Source organism: Schistocerca nitens, chromosome 2, assembly GCF_023898315.1.
Source record: "Schistocerca nitens isolate TAMUIC-IGC-003100 chromosome 2, iqSchNite1.1, whole genome shotgun sequence".
In the NCBI taxonomy this organism is placed as follows: Eukaryota; Metazoa; Arthropoda; class Insecta; order Orthoptera; family Acrididae; genus Schistocerca; species Schistocerca nitens.
Window position 1 is genome coordinate 1,001,714,559 of NC_064615.1, and position 9,421 is coordinate 1,001,723,979.

Genomic DNA, 9,421 nt, shown 5'->3' on the forward strand with positions numbered 1-9,421 from the left:
CATTCTAGTAGCAACCAGGTATTTAGTTTTGTCTTCACTTATCCTTAGACTTACATCTTCACTAGCCTTGATTAACGCATTCGCATTTGCTGTTACAGATTCTATCCTATCGCTAATGATGTTTAGATCATCTGCATACCCTAATATCTTAATATTTCCATTTAACTCTACACCCTCTGAATTATCTGCTGCCATTCGTACAACAAATTCTAGGACTAAATTAAAAAGTAGCAGAGACAGGGCATCTCCCTGCTTAAGCCCGTTCTTTATTACAAATTCTTATGACTCCAATTTCCCCACGCGTATAGGAATCAATTATTTTTGAAAATACTGCTGGAGGAAGTAAGTGATGAAAATTGTATAGGAATGTTTTCTGTTTAACAAAATCATTATCTTAGATGCATTATTTGTTTGTGGAGATTATGTTGTGACACTTAAAACTTTATGAATGTTTATTTCTTCATTGTACATGAAAACAGATTAAAATTATAATAATAACGAACTTATTTGTAATTGTTACTCGTTTATGTAATGCTTGGTGCAAGGCCAGTAGTTGAATGGTTGTTGAGAAGCTGTCAGTTGATGTGACAGAGTTTGAAGGTGTACTATTTTTCAACCCATTTTTCTGTTTTAAAATTGATCACAAGTCAATATACATTTTCATGGCACAAAAGATGACATTTTATTCTATAATTTGAAATACAACCTGGACTTCTTACTGACCTAAGACAGCATGCCAACTTCAACAGTTAGGTATTTATTAAGTTTCATAACATTATGAACCAATAAAATTTTCTTGCATTAATGGCACTGTTGCAGCTGTAAATTTAGCAGTGAGTGAATAATGCTGAAGCAAGCATGAACATGATTTATGGAACATAGTACTGTATAGAGAAACACGTAAGATACAAGGAAGTACAGGTTGTGTGTAGCACTGAAGACATTGACTGGCCAACAATAATACAGGTTACAGAATAGGCCAAGCACTCATTTTCAATCACTTGAATAATACTGTTTCTTGAGCAGCTCACCAGAGCATGCCAGGGGCCCAACCCAGATGGCTTCTGTAAGCGGACCTGTGAACTGTATGGATACACGATCTCTGAAATCGCTTCCAGGGGTGGGAAAACCACATACATAAAAACACTAGGCACAGAAAAGTACATGTTACTGTAAAAATTCGAAATACGGAAAAAACACACAGGTACTGAAAAAGCACTGGTACTGTGGGAAAAAAAGGCACTGATCTCACAAAGCACTGAGGTTATGAATCATGAAAAGTAACAATAGTGCTGTCATCCATTTCACTGCCAGACGAAGGTGGCTCCTGCAGCATGTGGTAAGCAGGCTCCAGTGAGTAGGGGCAGCAGAGCTGAGGGGGCAGTTTGGCATGCCATCACCTCTCTCGCAAGAACAGACCCCGCAGTACACGGCTGCAGCTACTCAAAGTGATAGGATGTTTGCCCGTCAGGACTGTGGATGAAAATGCGCAGTCACCAGCCCTGGCAACGCTCGATGAAGACAGGAATCCAGTTCAACTGGTGGCCAAAACCATGAGTTCAGACACGGCACATCTGGCCAGAACTGTCGTGGAGCCAGTGACGCTAGTGGACACACCATCAGATGCAACATGTGAAGGAGGGTCTGTGGTTGGTGTCCATGTAGCAGCTCCGCCGTCTCTTTACCCCATGTAATCTACCCCCTCCTTCCTATTTGCAGCTATTTTCCACATTAGTCTTTTATGAAGATTTGAGAAGAGTGAAGATTACTATAAACTTTCTAGTTTATCTATGTTTCCACATAGATTTGGCTCCAGTTCTTCTTGTCTAGGGGTCTGATTCTTGAAGCTGAAATTCTCAAATTATTGGGTCCTTATGGTTGAATTGATCCAAACGAATTTGAAGATTGCTGTTGCAAAATTTTTGTTGTTACGTTAACGTATTTTGTCAAATTTTAACATATTGTGTCAAATTTTAGTGTATCATACAGTCTTTTGATTTTTCACAATAACTAAGCTGAAATTACATTTCATGCTCGAACAGTCCACAGGTGTACTGCCGGTCCATAGTGTCCAACGGGCACAGTATTTTGGCGATCAGACATGTGACCATCGTCAGGTGCGCTGACGAACTGAGCTCCTGAGGGCGGGCAGCCATCTTAATTGCCTCCCTTGCAAGGTGTTCTCTCCGAGGTTCACGCCCGCACATCGGCGGTCGCTGAGACGCTGGCGTCTGCGTCTGTGGTGGCATCAGTGTAATTGCCTCTTCTGTCCTGGTTGCCCGTTCGCTTACTTTGCTGAGCGTCTTTTTAATTACACTCAATGCTGGTTCCCATGCCTTGCTGAGGTTATAGCCACAATCTCGGTTGATGAGTCTGTCTCTGGTACAAATTTCGATAACCTCTCTAACGACGCTGTCCTAGTATTTAGATGTCTGTGCCAAGACCTTGGTATGTTGGTAGCCCATTTCATGATTTTCGGACAAACAGTGTTCTCCGACTGCCGACTTGTTGGGATACCTAAGTTAAGTGTGCCTCTGATGTTATCGGCAATGATCTTCGATGGTGCAAACTGTCAGTCCAATATAAGTCTTCCCACACTTACACGGAATCTGGTATATGCCAGCCTTCCGCAAACCGAGATCGTCTTTGACACTTCCCAATAATGCTCGTGTTTTATTGGGTGGGCAAAAGACAGTTCCTACTCGGTGTTTGCTCAATATTCATCCAATTTTCCCTGATAGAGTGCCAGTATATGGTATGTAAGCAGTGGCTCTCTCTTCCTCCGTGACTTCTTCCGTCTCCACTCGCTGTACTGAAGAGGTGGGGTGGAGAGCGTGTCTGATCTGCCATTCCAAATACCCGTTTTTCTGGAATACAGTTTTGAGGTGTTCCAGCTCATGAGGCAGACTCTCTGTGTCAAGAGATGGTGCGCGCCCTGTGCACCAGTGTTTTTAGCACCCCATCCCTCTGCGAAGGGCGGTGGCAGCTATCCACATGCAAATACAGGTCGGTGTGCATTTTCTTCCTCTATAACCCATGGCCCAGGGTGCCATCCGCTCTTCTTTTGACCATGACGTCCAGGAATGGTAATCTCCCTTCTGCTTCAGTCTCCATAGTAAATTTGATGTTCAGATGTAAGAAGTTCAGGTGTGTAAGGAAGTCTAGGAGTTTGTCCCTTCCATGGGGCCATATCACAAACGTGTCATCCACATTAACAGAAAAAAACAAGTAGATTTCCATTTGGATGACGCCAAAGCTTCCTCCTTGAAGTACTCCACATAGAAATTCGCGACCACAGGCGAGAGTGGGCTCCCCATTGTGACTCCTTCTGTTTGTTCATAGTATTCTCCATTACAGAGAAAATACGTGTAGGTCAGAATTTGCCTGAAAAGGTCGATCGTCTTATTGTCAAATTTCTGTGCAATAAGCTCAATTGACTCTGCCACCCTGGTGAATAATGAAAGAACGTCAAAACTCACCTGGATATCTGAATCTTTTAGCTTGAAGTTGTCGAGACATTTTACAAAATCCACAGAATTACAAACGTGATGAGGGCATTTACCTACATAAGGGCTTAGTAATTCTACCAGGTATTTGACCAGCAAATATGCAGGTGCCCTAATGTTGCTGACAATTGCTCATAACGGCACCCCTTCTTTGTGGCCTTTAGGGAGTCCATAAAGTATTGGTGATACAGGTCCTTGTGGTGTGAATTTCTTGGCGACACCCTCTGGTAAATCTGCATCTCTGAGAACAGGCCTAGTCTTGTTCTCCACCTTCTTTGTGGGGCCAGCGTTGATCTTCCTGTAAGGTTTGTCATTTAGCAGGCTGTGCATCTTCTCAATGTAGTCCTTATAGGAAAGAAGAACCATAGCATTGCCTTTGTCAGCCAGTAAGACAACAATCTCAGGATTCTGTCTCAGGTCTCGAATGGCTGCTCTCTCCCTGCTGGTGATATTAGACTTGATCGTTTTATATATGCTAAGATGGTATCTGTTCTTTCGGACATGTCCGAAAGAACAGATACCATCGGTGACCATGCAGCTCATTAGAATGAAATTACAATGAAATGAACATCTTTAGCTGCTTCAGGCGTTGACATATGTCAACGGGGACGGATGAAAATGTGTGCCCCGACCGGGACTCAAACCCGGGATCTCCTGCTTACGTGGCAGACGCTCTATCCATCTGAGCCACCGAGGACACAGAGGATAGCGTGACTGCAGGGATTTATCTATGGCATGCCTCCCGCGAAACCCACATTTTCAACGTATTGTCCAAAAGAACGGATACCATCTTAGCATATATATATAGTTAAGGCTCACCGGCCACTTGACCATCTTCTTCTTCTGTGCGAATGCACAAACAGTGCCCGAACTCCTACGGGAATTGGCAACGCGCCGCGAGTAATGAGTATAATGGGCGGGGGCACTACAAATGTAGTGCGGGAATATACGTTGAGAATGTGGGTTTCGCGGGAGGCGTGCCAGAGGTAAATCCCTGCAGTCGTGCTATCCTCTGTGTCCTCAGTGGCTCAGATGGATAGAGTGTCTGCCATGTAAGCAGGAGATCCCGGGTTCGAGTCCCGGTCGGGGCACACATTTTCATCTGTCCCCGTGGTAGTCGCACAGCAACCTATTCAACTACACTGACAATGTCCGCTACCAGCATGAACCTAGGTGTGGGAGCAAGTTTGGCACAACCTGATCGGCACAACATCTCTGACAGAAAAGCAAGAGCACACAGCAAACGGCTCCTTCGGTGGCTCCTGTTTGAGCAAGAAATACATTGGGAGAAACTGAAGAATCACACCTGAAATTACATTGTTCACACAAAATACAAAAATATGATCAATCACTTCAGAGGCATGCTTACTACTACTCACTCAGCGGGAATAACAATATTCCAAAGGATTAAGGATTTTGTTGACAAATGAATTTCTGTTAGTTTCGATAATTATTCCATAAATAAATCCAGAAATTAACATAATAAACAGTACTAGATTACATAATTAATAACAGAAATTTTAAGTGGGCCAAATAATTCATAATTTCATATTTTTCAAAAAGAAAAAAGTAATTTCAACTGTACATTCAGAATTGGTATTTATCAATTATAATATGCAAAATAAAGAAATTCCTTTTCATAAATTTTAGCTTGAATTATAACTTTATGTGTATAAAATTATAGGCATAGTCCATATCAATTCAGGTAGGCTAGGAAAAAAATCTTAACTTCATAGTCTCTGAGATTATAGAATTTAGCATGTGTTAAAATGAAGGACTAATTAAGTAACACGTATTTTTTTGTTTTCTCCAAAAACATTTCTGCTCCGTGATACAGCCCTCCAAAGATGAAACTGCATACCATTTTGAAGATGGGAGTTTTGGAAAAAATTTTACAATGCTGTATCTCAGGAACAGTTCTAGATATTTTGTTGGCTTTCTTTTATTTGACAGATAATTGCTTTATGATTACAAAGAAATCCTCCATGTGGACTTACCTGACAAAGTTCTTTTACTATAGCGTTCTGAACTTTTTTTATAATTTATGGATTTCTTTTTTTTTTTTTTTTTTTTTTTTCCAGAATGCTAATCCATAAAATTTTGAGTTCTTTCTGTTGATTAGTACCATATAGTTCTATATTCCCTGAAAATGAGAGCTTCCACTTTTAGGTTGAACATATTTTATAAACAACTGAAATTTTTTCCATACATAAAACCAGGTTTATTACCACATTATCGCATAACAGGCTCATAGAAATAAAACCTTGCCTTATTTAACATAATTTTAGTTTTGAAAGCTGAGTAAGAGACTCATTTTTTAAGCATTTTAAATGGTTCAAAAATGTATGTGAAAGGTCCAAAGACTTAAAGGTTTCAATTTATACAACTTATGTGCACTCCATTTTGTACTGAAATTAGCCAGTCAATGAACTAAAAATGTGTTCCACTGCTTCAGTATCTTTCTTTGATATAGAGTGATGCCTTCCTGTTGAACCAATAGGAACTGGAACACTTACAATCTTCAAAAACATTGTGAACAGGAAGTGAGCACTGATGGTGTTGTTGCTGTCCTTCAGCTGGAAACCTATATACAACAGCTGGTCCATGTGGTAGCATAAAGTTCACTACAATTTCATTTAACTCATAACTGGTGTCTATAATCTCTGCAATCCACAAGTCACAGTCATACACACACCCCATAAACATCCCCCTTCACTGGTTGTGAATCTGATTATCATCCTGCTGTTTCTGAGGTGTTGGCCAAACGAACAAAATTTCTCCTTTATGGCTCTTTAAAGTGTGTGCAATATGAGTTCTTCCATCACATTTAGTCCAAAAATGTGTCTTCTGAATTCCTTTCACAGGAGTAGTTTGTATGGACTATTCTTCTTTTTTCTGCTCACTGAAGGCTGTGGATGTGTAAGATTTCATGACTCTCACAAAATCCTCAGCATTCTGCATCGCAGCTGCATTTTGTCTGGAACGATTATGTTTTGTAGCATGGCACTTCAGCAGTGGACAGTGTTAAATTCTTGGGCTTACAGCTTGATAATAAATTCAACTGGGAGGAGCGCACCACAGAACTACTGAAGCGTCTTAACAAATCTCTATTTGCAATGCGAATTGTGTCAGACATAGGGGATATAAAAATGAAAAAGCTGGCATATCATGCTTACTTTCATTCCATAATGTCATATGGAATTATTTTTTGGGGTAATTCATCAAGTCAAGCTAAAGTTTTCTGGGCACAAAAACGTGCAGTAAGAGTTATATGTGGTGTGAACTCAAGAACATCCTGCAGAAGCCTGTTCAGGGAACTAGGGATAGTAACTACTGCTTCAAAAATGTGCAGTAAGAGTTATATGTGGTGTGAACTCAAGAACATCCTGCAGAAGCCTGTTTAGGGAACTAGGGATACTAACTACTGCTTCCCAATATATTTATTCCTTAATGAAATTTGTCATTAAAAAGATATCACTTTTTAAAACCAACAGCTCAATTCATGGAATCAATACTAGAAATAAGAATAATCTTCACAAGGATTTAAAGTCACTTAGTCTTGTAGAAAAAGGTGTGCATTATTCAGGAACACACATTTTCAGTAACTTGCCAGCAGCCATAAAAAGCTTAACAACAAATGAAATTCAATTTAAGAGAAGTCTAAAGGATTTATTTATTGGTGGTCAATTCCTTCTTATATATATAACTTCTGCACAATTTCAGTGCAGTAATGTGTTCATTGTAAATGAGTATTATAGTAGTTGTATTACACGTTTACTACCCTATAAATAAATAATAAAACTTTTTATTTTAAATTCAGTGCATCAGTATTTGTAAAATGACTCTTTCATATAGTGTTCATTAAAAAATGACGATCATTCCACTTGGGACCTGTGGAATGGTACATTAGATTATTTGTTTCAGTTGTAAATATTTGTCATGTATTGTTTTTCTGACATGTTGTATATCCTGGAGGACCTCCTCACTACGGATCAATTGAAATGAAAGTAAATCTAATCTAATCTAATCTAATCATACACCATCACAAGACCACTTCCCCTGACCAGTAGCACTGTATGTCCAGTCAGTTGGCACACGTGACTTACTCCATTCAAACAGCTGGTAACAATTTTTAAAAAAGACTAGGAACACCATCAGAAATAATGATGATCTACTCCGCCACTGTTTGCAGTTGAAGAATTTTGTGCATTGCTAGCAAAGCATGTGCTGACTTGTCCTGTGTCATCACTGATAACTGCAACACCTGTTGTCTTTTTTTGAAAATATGTCACTCCTGTAAAAACTGAAACCTGGTTTTTACTCCAATGATACTCTTATACTTCTTGTGGAGAATTACAGGCCAGTTCTCAGCAAAATCACAGTAAAGCGCTAAACATAGTTCTTTAGACTGTACATGCCCTTTCACTTCTGCATTGTGTTGTTGCAATTTCTTCAGATGCTGGTGTGTCACTGCTTTCACTGACCATTTACCAAGTTCATCAATGAAACTGTCAAAGGCAACAGTTTTCTTAATTAGTTTATTTTCCTTCCTTATCACATATGTAATTTCTGCAGAGTTATCAGCTATGTCTTCCAGGCCAAGGGTCTGTAAAGACAGTCCTCCCTTTCCAGGCAGTCACCACATTCCTGAAACAAACAAGTCTCTCGCTTTACGCCACAGACGCCTATGATTTTAGACGCCCAACCAAGTTGTCATGTGTCACATTCTCCAATAAGTTCTTCAAAGTTACCACACAAAGTTCAAAATGCCTGCAGTACATACATAAACAGACACCTCTAGGTGGGTGTCGAAGTGCATAAAATTTTGATCTTCCAATATGTGAAGTTGTATAGTTGCTCTTATAAATCACAAAAGTTTCGTTAATACTGCAAGTCATGTACCTCTTCAATTTCACAACTTTTTGATTTTCAGCTGTTACAATTATAGTGTCTTTTTCGTTGGTACTCTGGCGAGAACAGTCCCATTTACCTTCCAGATAAAATGACTGCTCTCTTTGAACTTGAGCTGCTTCTACAGGGTAACCATAATAGGGATCTGATTTTCCAAAGACACCTTTTACAGACATCACATTTCTTGATTTGTCTACCATGTACTTTGATACTGATGGAATTTGGTTCAAAACTGATTTCTTTGAAAATGTCTCTCGAATAATGCACACATAAAAAAAAAGTTTTGCATCACCTCGGTTCCGAGAATTCCAGAACCTGTGCAGAAAATTCGAATAGAGATCAACATAAACAACATTTCCGCCCTTTTTATTGCTCATGAAAACCACAGATTGCATGTTGTACCTTCAGAGGTGGTGGTCCAGATTCCTGTGCACAGCGGTACCTCTAATACCAGTACCACATCCTCTTGCATTGATGCATGCCTATATTCATCGTGGCATACTATCCACAAGTTCATCAAGGAACTTTTGGTCCAGATTGCCCCATTTCTCAACGCCGATTTGGCGTAGATCCCTCAGAGTGGTTGGTGGCTCATGTAGCCCATAAACAGCCCTTTTCAATCTATCCCAGGCATGTTCAATAGGGTTTATGTCTGGAGAACACACTGGCCACTCTAGTCGAGCAATGTCGTTATCCTGAAGTCATTCACAAGATGCGCACAATGGGGGAGCGAATTGTCATCCCTGAAGAGGTATGCCTTGCCAATAAGCTGCCAATTTGGTTGCACTATCAGTCGGAGGATGGCACTCATGTATCGTACAGCTGTTACGGCGCCTTCCATGACTACCAGTGGCGTACATCGGCCCCTCAAAACAACAGGTAACCTTCACCTTGCTGCACTCACTGGACAATGTGATTAAGGCATTCAGCCTGACCAGGTTGCCTCCTAACCCGTCTCTGAAGATTGTCTGGTTGAAGGCATATGCGACACTCATCAGTGAAGA

General features: G+C 40.3%; 1 non-coding gene across 1 annotated transcript; it reads right to left on the reverse strand.

The window, feature by feature from the left end:
• Nucleotides 1-4,129: 4,129 nt before the first annotated feature.
• Nucleotides 4,130-4,203, reverse strand: Trnat-cgu (transfer RNA threonine (anticodon CGU)). The gene has a single exon. It is a non-coding gene; the product is annotated as a tRNA-Thr (tRNA).
• Between the last annotated feature and the right edge of the window lie 5,218 nt (nt 4,204-9,421).